A 21,062-nucleotide genomic window follows, 5' to 3' on the forward strand; every position below is an offset into this window, starting at 1 on the left:
AAAAGTAAAACTTTTGGTCCACCAGCCCCAACAGCTCCTGTGTAAGACAACATTTTTTCGCACTTTTAACCTCCGAAACCAAATGACTTTGTAAAACTCTTAGTAAGTAAAACAAAGTCTTATAAAAGTGAAACCTTTTGACTATTCAGACTTTCAGACTATTCATAGCTGACTTCGAATATTTCGCCTATATATGGTAGTCTTCTTGCGCACGCTTACCATTGCTCATCGTCACTACATTTACTGCTGTCCCTACAATACAGTTTATTTTTCAAAGTTGAAGCCCGTCTGAATTCCAAGCCGACTGAACCAATGTCTGAAGATCTAACAAATCAGCTGCCGCTAAGCAAGGGCCATTTCCTTATTAGAGCACCATTACTCTCTTTCGCTGAACCGGAGGTTAAGAAAAGTGCGACCTCAATTTTAAATGCGACCTCAATTGGCAACGCATGAGGGCTCTGACCCAACAATTTTGTGTCAGATAAAACCGAAAGTATTTAAGCGAACTGTAAACACGAAATAAGTGGCTTTTTCACCCAAAAATGTTGGGTGAAACGAATGGCGATTGGCTCGAGTCCATCTAGTATACTTGGGGAACGATCACAAGGGCAGAGTGGGGCCAAGTCCGTCTGGCCCGAATCAAAAGTCAATAATATCAAGGCGATCAGTTCAATTCCCTGTAAACTAGTTGTTATGTTCGTTCTGATTGTCTTGCCGTAAATAATAAAAAAGGTATTTTGCCTTTAAAGTGCGTCAAACTAAAGAGTTTGATAACTCGTCGAAAGATATTTACGGTAGTTTTAAATCTGTGATCAAAAGAAATGGTGGAGAAATTTTACGCTTTTAAACAGACATTGCTGTTAAAATGTTTTAAACCAAACAAACAAATTTGTTTATATCAACGCTTATTCAAAGACGATTGGAGAATTTAGTCTATGGAGTCGGGTTGTTACATGAATAAAGTCTACGGCCTGGCTAAATTAATAGTAATGCTTGAGTGTCGCAATATTCCTTACTTCCTGTCTTTTACATTTCTCTAACCCTGTCTATCATCTTTTAATCTTCTTGTGGTCAGGAAGAACGCAATGGCTTTTAGTTTGTTTGATAATAGTCGATAGTCGTTGATTTTCGGTCATAATTGAAAAATAGTTTCCTCCCGAAAAAAAAATTGTATAAGAGAAATTAAACTCAAAAACAATAAATAAATAAATAAAAATATTTAAAAAGTAAAACAAATAAATATTATAGTCACAATGCCGGTCAGACACAGTACTGAAGACGCTAGCGCAGCAGATGGCGAGGAGCAATATTTGTGAGCAAGCTATAAAATTTCAAGCACAACATTATTTAACATCCTGTTACCACATTTTCCATCGCAGATGCTTTACGTGCCGATGAGGAAACAAAAAAATTTGCCCAATTTGTCAAGTAGCGTTACAAAATTCAGTTTCAAGTGACGTAGCTGGATTCAGTGCTGAAGGAGGCGACCCCAGTGTGACAAAAGAGACGAGAGGTAATAATACCAATTCTCAGGAATCATTAGCTGCAAATCTACAACAGGTCATTGGGACAGCGATCGCGTGTTCCTTAGCTGATCAGACCCAACGCTTATCGCGTACCATAGCAGCCAGCTTTCAAATATGGACGTTGCGAAATTGGAGCGAGAAATTTTTTTCGATCAAAGTTTGACCAAACGCCACCGCCTGGAACAGATCAGAGCAGAGGAAGAAATCTCAACCGAGTGGTATTCTCACAGTCGGGGTCTTAGCCTCAACAAGATCTTCGACCCGATCGTATAGGACAAATAATTTCGAACTGGAAAGTACATTTCTCAGGTTATTCATCCGTCCCATGTAGTATGCTCATATATAGGGTACACATTGTACCGCTTATATCACTGTAACATTGTAGCATTTGTTTATGTCCGAATAGTCCCAGCACTTCAAGTGCAAAGCAATTCGACCCACACAACAATGTCATGCACATCCTAAATGCTGAGTCGGCATGTCTGCATGCGCGGCCGACCATTCGGTTACCATGTGAGCATAACACTCTCCCTCTCATGCGCGGCCGCTGCTTGCGCCGCCTAAATACACTTACGTATACATTAACATATATATTCAGATACATAAGCGTTGGCCGCGGCGCTGCTCGTACAGATATATGAATTGTAAGCCAAGCCAACATTAGTCTTAAGTGAGCATTTCTAAAAATGAGTCCCGATCTAAACGGACGGAATAATAAAGCCCAATATAAATTATAACATTACAGTGCACTCTTTTTCTTGTGTTTATAAAATAAAGTCTAATATACATACAACCAACTTTACATGGCGACCGTGACATGTGCGCGAGTAGAAAGTGAGACGGTTTAATTTTTGTCTCTGCGCGCTGTGTAATTTTCGTTATTTTGGCCCCAAAATGCGTAAATCGGCGAGTTTGGCTAATTAAAGCCAGTGCTTAACAAGTGTGGCCGTCCAATGTGGACGATGCAAGCCGATGCAAGCCCTAATCCTCGGCTGTCCAAAATTAGGTTCTCCAGAGCCGCCCTCGAAAATCGTCAATCGAAATCTCCAGCCAAATTAAAAAAAAAAATATAACAGTAATTAGCCTGTGCGATGACCAGCACCGGCGCCGCCTGAGCCCAAAAGGCCCGGCCTACAATAAAAAAAAAAAAAAAGAAAAAAAAAAAAAAAACAACAAACAACAAAATCAACACAAAAAAAAAAGGAAAGGAAAAAATTGACCAGGACATGTGTGGAAGGAATGGCCAATCCTTCTGCACCAACAATGGAAACTGAAGTGTGGTAGGCAGACCGCCGGCTACACCAACGAAGGAAGCATTAAGTGCGGAAGGCAGTCCGACCTCTGCACCGTCGTGGGAGACACCTGCTCCTGTTGAGCAAAGGGACGCACCAACATTACAAGAGGCCCTCGAATTGTGTCCCAACGATGGACCTCGCCCCCTCACAATAGCTGAGTACAGGGCACGACAGGAGTCCAGCAAACCCATCCACAAAAGAAAAATGAGTGGAAAAAGGGTAAAACTCCTGCAACAGAGACGATTACTGAAGGACTTCAGGAAAATAGCAACAACCCCACAGGAGAAGGAAGCACACGAACAAAATATCAAAGAACTGGACAGAATTCTTTGTAAACGAGCAAAGTAACGCAACAAGGGCTGCATTTATGCCAATGCCTAAGTTGTCTTTAATTATAAACTTCTCAACCCGAGCCGATGCGCGAAAGCGCTGCTCGAAAAATACTAACCACTGTTAGGCTATATACTAACAACATATAACTGATATTGGTTTATATAGAGCAAAATATTGTAAATCAGTTATATGAATATTAACACAACATTTTTTTTTCTTCCAATTTCCAATTTTAATAAAATGAAATTTATGCGATTATGCCACAAGACAATAATTTAATCAACCAGATTTGAACAACTAAATTCCTACATTTTTGTTTGATGACGTTATTTTGCTGAGTGCTCCTCAGAATTTAAAAGCTAGACAGGAATATTTACGTATATTCATATAAAATCTCTTCAAATGAATGAATAACAATAGAATAGATAAATTCTCTGATTAATTATAATAATACCGATATATTGGAAGTACATCTACCCAAAATGGGAATCGTAGACGTTAAGTCAGTGGACTCCACTGCTAACGTTATTAATAAAGTAGAACCAAACAATATTGACCTATATTGGGTACATGTACTCTTAATAATAATCATTGTCATCTTGAGTGCAAATTTTATTACCAAAATATACAAATTGCACAATAAATGTTTAAAGAAGAAGTATTTAAGTAGAGCACACGATCTAGATAAGATATAAAAAAAAAAAAATTTTTTAGATTAGAGTGTTCAATTTAATATCCCCCCTATAAAAAAAAAAATTTTTTTTAATATTTTTTGTTTAAATTATGGCATTTAACACGATAGAATTGGATAGCTGTCTTGAGGAAATAATTACTAAAGATCCAGAATTTAGAATGCGTGCATTACATATTCTCCATTGTCATAAAAACTTCATTACAATCACTGAATTCGAATATAACTATATGGAAAAGTACAATTTGGAATTTAGCCTTTTCTTTGCTTACAACAAAAAAATAAAAGGTTTAATCCTAAATACTTTGCCATACGTCTCAGTAAAAGAGATCGTGGATTACCATTCTATACTCTGTGAAACCACGATCCTCATGGTAAAATTACATAGATAATATGGCCATGGAATGGAACGATTTGTATGCGAAATTGAACAAAATAAAAACAGAGTTCGATAAATCCTACAAATCCCTTGATCAAAACAGACCAATTCAAGGGAGCACAATAAAAAAAACACGCAGAAATAGTAGTAAACTGTTTTAACGAAGCGCGCATATTAATACATGGGCAACGGGGAAAATTAAATGACGACCATTGGTCAAGGGTATCAAAATTTTTGCAAAGACTTAGAGAAAACCTAATATTGATAAAAGAAAAATTCAATTTGGAAATCTCTGTACCTACCATTCTTAATACCGCAATAACAGTTGAAACCGATGAAGAATCAACAGTGGAAGAGTCAACTGGTTTAGATCAAACGGAACAAGAACATTTTAACGCGGAAATTAAGGAAGAAGATTTAAATAATCTTACTATCCCAGCCGTTTTATTATCAAACGCAGATAATAAAACAGATTCAGAATCAGATTCAAGCGCAAACATAACTAAGAACAATAACTTCGAAATGGCGCAAACAAATATCGACTTCATTAACACTGCATCAAAGCTTTGCCAGTTTTCGATGGTAAAGCAGAACTTAACCAGTTTCATTGATGCATTGCATATTATAGAGTCAATAAAAGGCGAACACGAAAGCCTAGCTGTCTCTATAATAAAGACAAAACTAAAGGGCGTAGGAAGAAATCTAATTGGAAACGAAACAACGGTAGGTGAAGTAATTGCCAAGTTAAAAAGCAACGTCAAAGGCGAAACTGTAGAGGTATTGTCAGCAAAGCTAATGAATCTACAGCAACGAAATAAAACTGCTGACGAAGGCTTTAGAAAGTGCATACATAACAGACGATTTTACACTAGAACTAGCAAGAAGTTATTCCACACAGCACGCAGTAAAAGCAATGACTAAAAACTGCACGATTGATAAGGCAAGCCGGCAACTTCAACACAATGAACGAAGCAGTTTCAAAATTCGTAAACAGTTGCACAGAAGCAACTGGATAACCAAATTCGGTCCTCTACAACAACAATTATACACAGCGCGGCGGAAACCGCGGACGTGGAAGTTATAGAGGTAATTTTCGTGGTCGTGGTAACAATTATGGTTACTACAATAATACCAACCAAAACAATGGTCGCGGCAACTACAGATGAAACTCAAGGGGCCGTGGCAACTCGAGCGGAGGTTACAATAACAACAATACAAGCAATGTAAGAGTAGCCAATGACACGTCGGGAAACTCCGAACCCCCTTTAAATGTTCAACAGTAGAAAAATTAACGGTCCATACTATTAATCTCAGTCAGAATATATTCGTCTCATTCACCCATGTGGCTACCGGAAAAGAACTTGTCTTTTTGGTAGACACAGGTGCCGAAATCTCTATAGTAAAAGAAAATTCAGATATATTTCAAAACGTACAAAATAATAACATAATAGATATACGGGGAATAAGCCAAGAAATTACTAAGTCCAAAGGCTTAACATCAATTGAAATACAGACTACCAAGTACATAATTCCACACGATTTTCATATCGTAGACTTACACTTAGCCGTCCCTTGTGATGGCATTTTAGGGATTGATTTTATTTAAAAATACAACTGTCAATTAGATTTTCAGCCATCTGAAGATTGGCTTATAATAAGACCAAACAATTTAAAATTTCCAATTTATGTTCCAATAGAATTCAGTTCTGGCAATAACTCAATTCTTCTGCCAGCAAGATCACAAGTCATTAGAAAAATAAAATTAAATTCAAAAGAGGACAGTGTATTAATTCCAACTCAAGAAATTGAGCAGGGAATTTATATAGCAAGTACAATAGCTACAACACAAAATGCCTTCATAAGACTACTGAATACAACAAACGAAGATAAAGTGGTCAGTGCAGACAATTTAAAATATGAATCACTGTTGAACTATGAAGTAGTCGAAGGAAACAAAGAAAATAGAGAAAAGTCTGTATTATCCCAATTGTCAGAAAATTTTCCCCCACAATTCAAATTCCAACTCACAAATTTATGTAAAAAATATAATGACATATTCGGATTAGAATCCGAACCAATTAGCACAAATAATTTCTACAAACAAAAACTGAGATTGAAAGATGATGAACCCGTTTACATAAAAAACTATAGAAGCCCACATGGTCAGGTGAACGAAATTCAAAAGCAAGTCGGAAAATTAATCACCGACGTGATAGTCGAACCTTCAGTATCGGAATACAATAGCCCATTATTGCTTGTCCCTAAAAAATCAGCTCCAGGTTCCGAAAAAAAAGTGGCGATTAGTAATTGACTATCGTCAGATTAATAAAAAATTACTGTCCGATAAATTTCTACTCCCTAGAATTGATGATATTTTGGACCAACTAGGTCGAGCAAAATACTTTTCATGTCTTGATTTAATGTCAGGATTTCATCAAATAGAACTTGAAAAAAGCTCAAGGGACATAACTTCCTTTTCAACGAGCAATGGCTCGTATCGATTCACACGATTACCTTTTGGCTTAAAAATAGCGCCAAATTCATTTCAGAGAATGATGACTATTGCATTCTCTGGACTTGAACCTTCACAAGCATTCCTTTATATGGATACTTAATAGTTATAGGTTGCTCCGAAAAACATATGCTTAAAAACTTAACAGACGTTTTTGAGAAATGTAGGAAATACAACCTAAAGTTACATCCACAAAAATGTTCATTCTTTATGCATGAGGTGACTTTTCTAGGTCAGAAGTGCACAGATAAAGGAATACTTTCAAATGACAAGAAATATGACGTCATACTGAATTATCCAGTCCCACACGATGCAGACAGCGCAAGACGTTTTATAGCATTCTGCAATTACTACAGAAGATTCATAAAAAATTTCGCCGATTATTCACGGCACATAACACGATTATGTAAAAAGAATGTTCCTTTTGAATGGACATCTAAATGCCAAAACGCATTCGAATATTTAAAAACAAAACTTATGGAACCTACTTTGCTACAAAATCCAGATTTTAGTAAAGAATTTTGTATAATTACTGATGCAAGTAAGCAAGCATGTGGAGCGGTTTTAACTCAATACCATAACGGACTCCAACTCACCATTGCATATGCATCAAGAGCTTTTACCAAGGGAGAAAGTAATAAGTGTACTACCGAGCAGGAACTAGCTGCAACACATTGGGCAATATTACATTTTCGACCATACATTTATGGCAAACATTTCATTATCAAAACCGATCACAGACCGTTAACATATATGTTCTCAATGACTAACCCAAGTTCCAAACTGACACGTATGAGGCTAGAATTAGAAGAATACAACTTCACCGTTGAATATTTAAAGGGAAAAGACAATTACGTAGCTGATGCGTTATCAAGAATAACCATCAAAGAACTACAAAATATAACCGGAAATATACATAAAGTCACTACAAGAAATCAAAGTAGACAGAAATCCTGCGCAGGAGAAAAAGAAATAGACTTGCCTAGGCAGGAGTTCTTTGATGGTTATTCTTGATAACGCATCAGCTACGTAATTGTCTTTTCCCTTTAAATATTCAACGGTGAAGTTGTATTCTTCTAATTCTAGCCTCATACGTGTCAGTTTGGAGCTTGGGTTAGTCATTGAGAATAAGTATGTTAACGGTCTGTGATCGGTTTTGATAATGAAATGTTTGCCATAAATGTATGGTCGAAAATGTAATATTGCCCAATGTATTGCAGCTAGTTCCTGCTCGGTAGTACACTTATTACTTTCTCCCTTGGTAAAAGCTCTTGATGCATATGCAATGGGGAGTTGGAGTCCGTTATGGTTTTGAGTTAAAACCGCTCCACATGCTTGCTTACTTGCATCAGTAATTATACAAAATTCTTTACTAAAATCTGGATATTGTAGCAAAGTAGGTTCCATAAGTTTTGTTTTTAAATATTCGAATGCGTTTTGGCATTTAGATGTCCATTCAAAAGGAACATTCTTTTTAATAATCGTGTTATGTGCCGTGAATAATCGGCGAAATTTTTTATGAATCTTCTGTAGTAATTGCAGAATGCTATAAAACGTCTTGCGCTGTCTGCATCGTGTGGGACTGGATAATTCAGTATGACGTCATATTTCTTGTCATTTGAAAGTATTCCTTTATCTGTGCACTTCTGACCTAGAAAAGTCACCTCATGCATAAAGAATGAACATTTTTGTGGATGTAACTTTAGGTTGTATTTCCTACATTTCTCAAAAACGTCTGTTAAGTTTTTAAGCATATGTTTTTCGGAGCAACCTATAACTATTAAGTCATCCATATAAAGGAATGCTTGTGAAGGTTCAAGTCCAGAGAATGCAATAGTCATCATTCTCTGAAATGAATTTGGCGCTATTTTAAGCCAAAAGGTAATCGTGTGAATCGATACGAGCCATTGCTCGTTGAAAAGGAAGTTATGTCCCTTGAGCTTTTTTCAAGTTCTATTTGATGAAATCCTGACATTAAATCAAGACATGAAAAGTATTTTGCTCGACCTAGTTGGTCCAAAATATCATCAATTCTAGGGTGTAGAAATTTATCGGACAGTAATTTTTTATTAATCTGACGATAGTCAATTACTAATCGCCACTTTTTTTCTTCGGAACCTGGAGCTGATTTTTTAGGGACAAGCAATAATGGGCTATTGTATTCCGATACTGAAGGTTCGACTATCACGTCGGTGATTAATTTTCCGACTTGCTTTTGAATTTCGTTCACCTGACCATGTGGGCTTCTATAGTTTTTTATGTAAACGGGTTCATCATCTTTCAATCTCAGTTTTTGTTTGTAGAAATTATTTGTGCTAATTGGTTCGGATTCTAATCCGAATATGTCATTATATTTTTTACATAAATTTGTGAGTTGGAATTTGAATTGTGGGGGAAAATTTTCTGACAATTGGGATAATACAGACTTTTCTCTATTTTCTTTGTTTCCTTCGACTACTTCATAGTTCAACAGTGATTCATATTTTAAATTGTCTGCACTGACCACTTTATCTTCGTTTGTTGTATTCAGTAGTCTTATGAAGGCATTTTGTGTTGTAGCTATTGTACTTGCTATATAAATTCCCTGCTCAATTTCTTGAGTTGGAATTAATACACTGTCCTCTTTTGAATTTAATTTTATTTTTCTAATGACTTGTGATCTTGCTGGCAGAAGAATTGAGTTATTGCCAGAACTGTATTCTATTGGAACATAAATTGGAAATTTTAAATTGTTTGGTCTTATTATAAGCAAATCTTCAGATGGCTGAAAATCTAATTGACAGTTGTATTTTTTAATAAAATCAATCCCTAAAATGCCATCACAAGGGACGGCTAAGTGTAAGTCTACGATATGAAAATCGTGTGGAATTATGTACTTGGTAGTCTGTATTTCAATTGATGTTAAGCCTTTGGACTTAGTAATTTCTTGGCTTATTCCCCGTATATCTATTATGTTATTATTTTGTACGTTTTGAAATATATCTGAATTTTCTTTTACTATAGAGATTTCGGCACCTGTGTCTACCAAAAAGACAAGTTCTTTTCCGGTAGCCACATGGGTGAATGAGACGAATATATTCTGACTGAGATTAATAGTATGGACCGTTAATTTTTCTACTGTTGAACATTTAAAGGGGGTTCGGAGTTTCCCGACGTGTCATTGGCAACTCTTACATTGCTTGTATTGTTGTTATTGTAACCTCCGCTCGAGTTGCCACGGCCCCTTGAGTTTCATCTGTAGTTGCCGCGACCATTGTTTTGGTTGGTATTATTGTAGTAACCATAATTGTTACCACGACCACGAAAATTACCTCTATAACTTCCACGTCCGCGGTTTCCGCCGCGCTGTGTATAATTGTTGTAGTAGAGGACCGAATTTGGTTATCCAGTTGCTTCTGTGCAACTGTTTACGAATTTTGAAACTGCTTCGTTCATTGTGTTGAAGTTGCCGGCTTGCCTTATCAATCGTGCAGTTTTTAGTCACAGCACTGCGTGCTGTGTGGAATAACTTCTTGCTAGTTCTAGTGTAAAATCGTCTGTTATGTATGCACTTTCTAAAGCCTTCGTCAGCAGTTTTATTTCGTTGCTGTAGATTCATTAGCTTTGCTGACAATACCTCTACAGTTTCGCCTTTGACGTTGCTTTTTAACTTGGCAATTACTTCACCTACCGTTGTTTCGTTTCCAATTAGATTTCTTCCTACGCCCTTTAGTTTTGTCTTTATTATAGAGACAGCTAGGCTTTCGTGTTCGCCTTTTATTGACTCTATAATATGCAATGCATCAATGAAACTGGTTAAGTTCTGCTTTACCATCGAAAACTGGTATAAGCTTTGATGCAGTGTTAATGAAGTCGATATTTGTTTGCGCCATTTCGAAGTTATTGTTCTTAGTTATGTTTGCGCTTGAATCTGATTCTGAATCTGTTTTATTATCTGCGTTTGATAATAAAACGGCTGGGATAGTAAGATTATTTAAATCTTCTTCCTTAATTTCCGCGTTAAAATGTTCTTGTTCCGTTTGATCTAAACCAGTTGACTCTTCCACTGTTGATTCTTCATCGGTTTCAACTGTTATTGCGGTATTAAGAATGGTAGGTACAGAGATGTCCAAATTGAATTTTTCTTTTATCAATATTAGGTTTTCTCTAAGTCTTTGCAAAAATTTTGATACCCTTGATCGGTTTTGATAATGAAATGTTTGCCATAAATGTATGGTCGAAAATGTAATATTGCCCAATGTATTGCAGCTAGTTCCTGCTCGGTAGTACACTTATTACTTTCTCCCTTGGTAAAAGCTCTTGATGCATATGCAATGGGGAGTTGGAGTCCGTTATGGTTTTGAGTTAAAACCGCTCCACATGCTTGCTTACTTGCATCAGTAATTATACAAAATTCTTTACTAAAATCTGGATATTGTAGCAAAGTAGGTTCCATAAGTTTTGTTTTTAAATATTCGAATGCGTTTTGGCATTTAGATGTCCATTCAAAAGGAACATTCTTTTTAATAATCGTGTTATGTGCCGTGAATAATCGGCGAAATTTTTTATGAATCTTCTGTAGTAATTGCAGAATGCTATAAAACGTCTTGCGCTGTCTGCATCGTGTGGGACTGGATAATTCAGTATGACGTCATATTTCTTGTCATTTGAAAGTATTCCTTTATCTGTGCACTTCTGACCTAGAAAAGTCACCTCATGCATAAAGAATGAACATTTTTGTGGATGTAACTTTAGGTTGTATTTCCTACATTTCTCAAAAACGTCTGTTAAGTTTTTAAGCATATGTTTTTCGGAGCAACCTATAACTATTAAGTCATCCATATAAAGGAATGCTTGTGAAGGTTCAAGTCCAGAGAATGCAATAGTCATCATTCTCTGAAATGAATTTGGCGCTATTTTTAAGCCAAAAGGTAATCGTGTGAATCGATACGAGCCATTGCTCGTTGAAAAGGAAGTTATGTCCCTTGAGCTTTTTTCAAGTTCTATTTGATGAAATCCTGACATTAAATCAAGACATGAAAAGTATTTTGCTCGACCTAGTTGGTCCAAAATATCATCAATTCTAGGGTGTAGAAATTTATCGGACAGTAATTTTTTATTAATCTGACGATAGTCAATTACTAATCGCCACTTTTTTTCTTCGGAACCTGGAGCTGATTTTTTAGGGACAAGCAATAATGGGCTATTGTATTCCGATACTGAAGTTCGACTATCACGTCGGTGATTAATTTTCCGACTTGCTTTTGAATTTCGTTCACCTGACCATGTGGGCTTCTATAGTTTTTTATGTAAACGGGTTCATCATCTTTCAATCTCAGTTTTTGTTTGTAGAAATTATTTGTGCTAATTGGTTCGGATTCTAATCCGAATATGTCATTATATTTTTTACATAAATTTGTGAGTTGGAATTTGAATTGTGGGGGAAAATTTTCTGACAATTGGGATAATACAGACTTTTCTCTATTTTCTTTGTTTCCTTCGACTACTTCATAGTTCAACAGTGATTCATATTTTAAATTGTCTGCACTGACCACTTTATCTTCGTTTGTTGTATTCAGTAGTCTTATGAAGGCATTTTGTGTTGTAGCTATTGTACTTGCTATATAAATTCCCTGCTCAATTTCTTGAGTTGGAATTAATACACTGTCCTCTTTTGAATTTAATTTTATTTTTCTAATGACTTGTGATCTTGCTGGCAGAAGAATTGAGTTATTGCCAGAACTGTATTCTATTGGAACATAAATTGGAAATTTTAAATTGTTTGGTCTTATTATAAGCAAATCTTCAGATGGCTGAAAATCTAATTGACAGTTGTATTTTTTAATAAAATCAATCCCTAAAATGCCATCACAAGGGACGGCTAAGTGTAAGTCTACGATATGAAAATCGTGTGGAATTATGTACTTGGTAGTCTGTATTTCAATTGATGTTAAGCCTTTGGACTTAGTAATTTCTTGGCTTATTCCCCGTATATCTATTATGTTATTATTTTGTACGTTTTGAAATATATCTGAATTTTCTTTTACTATAGAGATTTCGGCACCTGTGTCTACCAAAAGACAAGTTCTTTTCCGGTAGCCACATGGGTGAATGAGACGAATATATTCTGACTGAGATTAATAGTATGGACCGTTAATTTTTCTACTGTTGAACATTTAAAGGGGGTTCGGAGTTTCCCGACGTGTCATTGGCTACTCTTACATTGCTTGTATTGTTGTTATTGTAACCTCCGCTCGAGTTGCCACGGCCCCTTGAGTTTCATCTGTAGTTGCCGCGACCATTGTTTTGGTTGGTATTATTGTAGTAACCATAATTGTTACCACGACCACGAAAATTACCTCTATAACTTCCACGTCCGCGGTTTCCGCCGCGCTGTGTATAATTGTTGTAGTAGAGGACCGAATTTGGTTATCCAGTTGCTTTTGTGCAACTGTTTACGAATTTTGAAACTGCTTCGTTCATTGTGTTGAAGTTGCCGGCTTGCCTTATCAATCGTGCAGTTTTTAGTCATTGCTTTTACTGCGTGCTGTGTGGAATAACTTCTTGCTAGTTCTAGTGTAAAATCGTCTGTTATGTATGCACTTTCTAAAGCCTTCGTCAGCAGTTTTATTTCGTTGCTGTAGATTCATTAGCTTTGCTGACAATACCTCTACAGTTTCGCCTTTGACGTTGCTTTTTAACTTGGCAATTACTTCACCTACCGTTGTTTCGTTTCCAATTAGATTTCTTCCTACGCCCTTTAGTTTTGTCTTTATTATAGAGACAGCTAGGCTTTCGTGTTCGCCTTTTATTGACTCTATAATATGCAATGCATCAATGAAACTGGTTAAGTTCTGCTTTACCATCGAAAACTGGTATAAGCTTTGATGCAGGTGTTAATGAAGTCGATATTTGTTTGCGCCATTTCGAAGTTATTGTTCTTAGTTATGTTTGCGCTTGAATCTGATTCTGAATCTGTTTTATTATCTGCGTTTGATAATAAAACGGCTGGGATAGTAAGATTATTTAAATCTTCTTCCTTAATTTCCGCGTTAAAATGTTCTTGTTCCGTTTGATCTAAACCAGTTGACTCTTCCACTGTTGATTCTTCATCGGTTTCAACTGTTATTGCGGTATTAAGAATGGTAGGTACAGAGATGTCCAAATTGAATTTTTCTTTTATCAATATTAGGTTTTCTCTAAGTCTTTGCAAAAATTTTGATACCCTTGACCAATGGTCGTCATTTAATTTTCCCCGTTGCCCATGTATTAATATGCGCGCTTCGTTAAAACAGTTTACTACTATTTCTGCGTGTTTTTTTTATTGTGCTCCCTTGAATTGGTCTGTTTTGATCAAGGGATTTGTAGGATTTATCGAACTCTGTTTTTATTTTGTTCAATTTCGCATACAAATCGTTCCATTCCATGGCCATATTATCTATGTAATTTTACCATGAGGATCGTGGTTTCACAGAGTATAGAATGGTAATCCACGATCTCTTTTACTGAGACGTATGGCAAAGTATTTAGGATTAAACCTTTTATTTTTTTGTTGTAAGCAAACAAAAGGCTAAATTCCAAATTGTACTTTTCCATATAGTTATATTCGAATTCAGTGATTGTAATGAAGTTTTTATGACAATGGAGAGTATGTAATGCACGCATTCTAAATTCTGGATCTTTAGTAATTATTTCCTCAAGACAGCTATCCAATTCTATCGTGTTAAATGCCATAATTTAAACAAAAAATATTAAAAAAAATTTTTTTTTTTTATAGGGGGGATATTAAATTGAACACTCTAATCTAAAAAAATTTTTTTTTTATATCTTATCTAGATCGTGTGCTCTACTTAAATACTTCTTCTTTAAACATTTATTGTGCAATTTGTATATTTTGGTAATAAAATTTGCACTCAAGATGACAATGATTATTATTAAGAGTACATGTACCCAATATAGGTCAATATTGTTTGGTTCTACTTTATTAATAACGTTAGCAGTGGAGTCCACTGACTTAACGTCTACGATTCCCATTTTGGGTAGATGTACTTCCAATATATCGGTATTATTATAATTAATCAGAGAATTTATCTATTCTATTGTTATTCATTCATTTGAAGAGATTTTATATGAATATACGTAAATATTCCTGTCTAGCTTTTAAATCCTGCGCAGGAGAAAAAGAAATAGACTTGCCTAGGCAATCTATAGAAAAAGCTTCAAAGCCCAACGTATACGGAGTCATAAACAATGACGAAGTACGTAAAGTAGTGACCTTGCACCTAAAAAATATGCTATGTTTATTTAAACATGGAAAAAAAGTTACTGCAAGATATGATGTTAGCGATTTATATACCAATGGAGTCCTTGACTTAGGTCAGTTTTTCCAAAGGCTTGAGAAGCAAGCCGGTATACATCAAATCAGCCAACTCAAAGTGGCACCGTGGGAAAATATCTTTGAATACATTTCAATAGATAATTTCAAGGAAATGGGCAATAAAACATTAAAATCATTGAGAGTAGCGCTACTCAACCCGGTGACCCTAATAAATTCTGAAAAAGAAAAAGAAGCAATTATGTCTACATACCATGATGAACAAATTCAAGGAGGTCATACTGGCATTTCTAAAACCTTGGCCAAGGTCAAAAGACATTACTTTTGGAAAGGAATGACTCGATACATTACAGAGTACGTACGAAAATGTCTAAAATGTCAAAAAGCGAAAATAATCACGCATACGAAGACCCCATTAACAATTACGAAAACACCACAAACAGCTTTCGACAGGGTAATCGTGGACATGATCGGTCCACTACCTAAGTCTGAACAAGGGAATGAATACGCAGTTACTTTAATCTACGATTTTACAAAATACCTTGTAGCAATACCAATTTAAAACAAAAGTGCAAAAACAATAGCAAAAGCTATATTCGAAGATTTTATTCTGAAGTACGGTCCAATAAAGACGTTCATTACGGACATGGGAACAGAATATAAAAATTCAATAATTGAAGATTTATGTAAAAATTTAAATATCAAAAACATAAATTCTACTGCACACCATCACCAGACCGTCGGAACAGTGGAGCGAAGCCACAGAACACTCAATTGATAAAACAGATTGGGATGTATGGCTACAATACTTCGTATACTGCTTTAACACAACACCCTCTATGGCACATAATTATTGTCCATATGAACTAGTTTTTGGGAAAACTCCAAACTTATCAAAACATTTCAATAGCATAGATAGAATAGAACCATTATATAATATAGAAGATTATGCTAAGGAATTTAAATTTAGATTAGAACAGGCATATAAAAGAGCCAGAATAATTCTAGAAACTAATAAACAAAAACAAAAAGATAGATACGACAAAAATAGCTTAGACTTTGAATTAAAAATAGGAGACCAGGTTTTATTAAAAAATGAAACTGGCCATAAGCTAGACTTTAAATATTCAGGACCATATATAGTAAAGAGGATAGAATCCAATAATAATATAACTATTTTAAATGCAAAAAACAAAAAATAGACAGTTCATAAAGATAGATTAAAAATTTTTATAGAATAGATTTTGTAGGATGGCCATTCATAAAAAAAAAAAAGAAATAAAATAACATCAAAATTTTCTCTTCAAAAAAAAAAAAACAACCAAAAAAAAAAAATTTTTTTTTGTTACTTTACTATAATAAAAATATAGGAATACAAATACACAAAATTTTTATAATAAATAATAGGAAATATTCGCATAAATTTTTAAAGTTTCAACTTCACTAAGTTTTCCAATATTTACTATATTAAACAAAAAAAATAATAATAATAACAAAAAAAAAAAGGTTTTACTAATTTACTTATTTTTATAAACATATATATATATATATACTTAACACAATAATTAACAAAATAACTCCATAAATTACGTTTTTTTTCAAAAGGAGGGAGATGTAGTATGCTCATATATAGGGTACACATTGTACCGCTTATATCACTGAAACATTGTAGCATTTGTTTATGTCCGAATAGTCCCAGCACTTCAAGTGCAAAGCAATTCGACCCACACAACAATGTCATGCACATCTTAAATGCTGAGTCGGCATGTCTGCATGCGCGGACGACCATTCGGTTACCATGTGAGCATAACACTCTCCCTCTCATGCGCGGCCGCTGCTTGCGCCGCCTAAATACACTTACGTATACATTAACATATATATTCAGATACATAAGCGTTGGCCGCGGCGCTGCTCGTACAGATATATGAATTTTAAGCCAAGCCAACATTAGTCTTAAGTGAGCATTTCTAAAAATGAGTCCCGATCTAAACGGACGGAATAATAAAGCCCAATATAAATTATAACATTACAGTGCACTCTTTTTCTTGTGTTTATAAAATAAAGTCTAATATACATACAACCAACTTTACACCCAGTAGACGAGTTTATTTATCGAGTTGAAGCACTTGCTATGCAATCTCTGGGGGATCTCATCTTAGTACAATTTTCAGAAGTCCAATACGAAATTGTATATGTTCTAGTTTCAAGCATTGCTCATCTTAGACATGTGATTCGGACGCGTAAAAGATATCTTCAGCCTGTTGAGAAACCTAGCACTCCAGCTCCTCGACCTGCGCCTCGACGTCAGGTCCAGGAAATTGTGGCATAAGCCAGTCAGATAATGGAATAGAGACAAGCGATGTGGAGGAAGCTAAAATGGCGGCTATAGCAGGGCCTTGCTGAAACAGTGGCGTTCCTGGTCAACGATATAAAGAGTGCACAGGAGAGTGCTACGGATGTGGAAAGCCGGAGACTTATAAACCTACTTGCAGCAACTGCAATATCTAACAAAAAACTCGAGAGGGCGAGCACTGGTAAACAATGCACGCGAACGGATGATAACGATAGCAAGCAATACCGAGTAACTGAACAATACTCAACCTCTTCAGCATCGGACGTTCCAAAACTAACAGATATTCCTTTGCACCTAAAATTGCAACACCAAAATAAAGTAACCATTAAGTCAGAGGTAACTCGAAAACAAAGGATTTCTTATAGGGAAGAATGGAATACTAGCCTCAGTAATTGACAATTCAAAAGATTATCGACCTTTCGCTGAGGTGACTTTTCTGGGAAAACACTAAGTGGACTAATGGACGCCGGGGCAACGATTAATTGCATCGAAGGGAACTTTATGCGAGATCCAGCGGTTAGTAACGCAAATTTAACACCGGCGCAAGCCAAGTACCGTCGATGGGGCAAGTCAAGCCATTGTCGGCCGAATCAACACTAATATTTGTTTCCGAGGAGAGTCAAAACAATTCACTTTTTGTATATCACCATCATTAAATAAGATAAACTAAGCTAAAACCTTTTGCCAGTGATTCTTGCTAATCAACTGTATTGACCAAATGTATTTGCACTTGTTAGGGATGTTCGTGTAGGACAGGAGCTGGTAGTGGAACATTCGCCTTCATTTGCGAAAAAAAAATTCGGGATGACGGATTGATTTTCACACGATATTGACGCAGGACATCTAAACCTGTTAAACAGTGTTATTACCCAGTATCTCCAGATGAGAAAGGGCAGTTAGGCAGAATGCTAGCACTGGGAGTGATAGAGGAGTCAGACAGTTCTTGGTCTTAGCCAGTCGTACTTGTGCGCAAACCTGGATGCACTCTCACGAGTCCACACAGAGGACCTGTCTGCAGTTGAGTTACCTTCATAGATCTGGAGTCAAAGCACTTCAATTCAGGCGAATGCACAGCACTCAAAGCCAAAATATCAGAAAACGAAACGCGAAGGCCTAACGTCAGGGTATTGGATAAATATATATGTCGTCGTGCAAAACATGGCACTGCTGAGCAAGTATCCGATGTGGTTTGTAGTAAAATTTCGGTTCCCACAACTCTTGTACCCTCTGTTCTTAAAAAAAAAACCACGTTAATCCGTTAGCCGCCCATAGTGGCATAAACAAGACCTTAACGAAAATTCGAATATTCTTTTATTGGCCGAACTTGGTGGCCGAAGTAAAGGAATATATTAACAGCTGTAGTGTATCCAGAAGCTTGAAGCATTCGAATTGAACTTTGGGTCCTCCGATGGGTAAAGTCGGAGTAAAAACGACAACATTGGTATCTTCGTAACCAATGCGTCTGAGAGGAATATATTAACAGCTGTAGTGTATCCAGAAGCTTGAAGCATTCGAATTGAACTTTGGGTCCTCCGATGGGTAAAGTCGGAGTAAAAACGACAACATTGGTATCTTCGTAACCAATGCGTCTGAGAGGGTCAACAGATCCGTTCTAGCCACTATAAAATCGTATTAAGATACAGAACAAGTCAAATGAGATGAGAAACTAAGTCATATCTGGGCTCTTCATGGTAGCGTGCATTCTGCTATTAATAATAGTGCATATCAAGTAGCTTTCGGCCAAAGCATGATTATTAATAAGGGGGCGTACCAATTGTTAAGGAATCTCGACATGGTGGATGATCAAGCTGTAAGATTTAATAAGCTCTATTCATTCGACTTTATTCGACAGTCAGCCAAGGAGGGCAATTTACTAAAAAACCTACAATGTACGTATGGAAGACCCGCAAGGACGATTTATTTAAACATACCAAGCAAAGCAAAAGCGCGGCTCACCCTTGTTGTTACCCCCAAGTAAGAGTTTGTTAGCGGGAATTTGTAGTGGCGCTTGTGGGCAAACAGCTTAAACATACGAACAAGGGAAAATGTTGCATTTGCATATATTAAAATTTAAACTTGATCGTTATAGAATATATCGTAAGACATGTTATAGAAAGTTTTTGGATTAAGTAAGTTAAAATATTGATTATGATTTTGACATAAAAAAAAAAAACTTCTCTTAATTGAGTTGGATTAAGAACTTATTTACTTAAGTTAAGCAATTATTTTATATAGCTTCGCGTCGCTCCATTGCTGCCGCCGTCTCTGCCGCTGTTGCTGTTTCTGCTAACGTTGATCGTAATATTGGCTGCTGCTCTTGGTCGCCATCGCTGTTGGCCAAACTTAGTTGTAATTGCCCGGTCTTTTTATTGAATGCAATTAGTTGAGTTCGATTAACTTTGGAAATTGGCTGTTCTGCATTCCCAAGATCGCTGACCAAAAGGTGCAAGCTCAGCGCACGTGGCTAAGTTCGTTTGAACTTTATTGAGGGCATTGCTTTGCTGTTTGTTGTGCAATAAATGCTCTTTTCTATGGTCTGGGAAATTTATTATTGAGGGCTTAAGTATCCTCTTAATTCACAATTGAAACATCAAGTTTTTAATTTAAACTTGTTTCTTTATTTTGTAGGAGCAACAATGGTGCCGCTCCAACGTTTATATATTTTCTGATTTTTACATTATTCTTTTAATTCTAAGTAAGGCTAAGTCTCGTCGCTCGCTGCCCACAGACGGCGGCAGAGAGACAGCTATGAATATGCTTAGGTCTAAAGGCTATGCTCTATTAAGCGGGAGCGCGAGGTATATGCACATGTGGTCCGTTCGTGTTACAATTATACCGACGCTAGCACTTTCGGTGTGTAGTCCAAAGCATAGCGATCGGTTCATATTTCGGCCACTTGGGCTTAAGACTGGGACATTTGGTTTTTATAAACACCACAACAAAAAGTTACAGTGTGTACCCTTTAAGTACTCTTGGAACAGTGCATACCACAAGGCATTGCTTTGCTGTTTGCTGTGCTTACTTTTTTTTTCTGTCTGGGAAATTGTAATATTTTGGGTGTTAACTCTTTCCTCCTTAAACGCGACTGTCCTCGGTCGCAACGTAGTAGAGTACAGGGGTGGAATGGGTGGGTTTTTTTTTGCGTTTCTGGCACGCAAGCTGGTGTACTTTCCGTTGACCTACGTCTTTTTAGGAGTTCCGTGATTGATCCTATTATAATTAGTAGTAGGATAATGGCGGATCCGTAGCTAACGGAAGATTCTATGGTTGCCTTGCTTCATAATTTTTCCAGCGCTTTTGTGTTGTTAATTTTGAATTCCTTGACCATTTTTAGTGAGAGAACTTCCTCTAACTTAGTCTTTTCTCCCAATAGTTGAAATAACGGAGGTTCTGGTTCGATTTCCCTTGTTGATTTCCCTTGACTTGAAGATAGTTTCTCCAATTGTTACCGTCGAATTACGATATTGTATTATGAAAGAGCCTTGCAGTTATAGAAGTTTTTCATCTAGTGAGACTTGTCCATTGAAGTTGTTCAGCAGAATGGTGCCTGGTAGTATTTCTTCGAAATCCGGTATATGTTGATTGTTGATCATCTTACAATCTGGTTCTCGAAGTTTTAAAAGATCGCTTACGCAAGTGTCATTGCTTTAATCTAACAA

Source organism: Drosophila gunungcola, unplaced genomic scaffold (assembly GCF_025200985.1).
Source record: "Drosophila gunungcola strain Sukarami unplaced genomic scaffold, Dgunungcola_SK_2 000124F, whole genome shotgun sequence".
NCBI lineage: Eukaryota > Metazoa > Arthropoda > Insecta > Diptera > Drosophilidae > Drosophila > Drosophila gunungcola.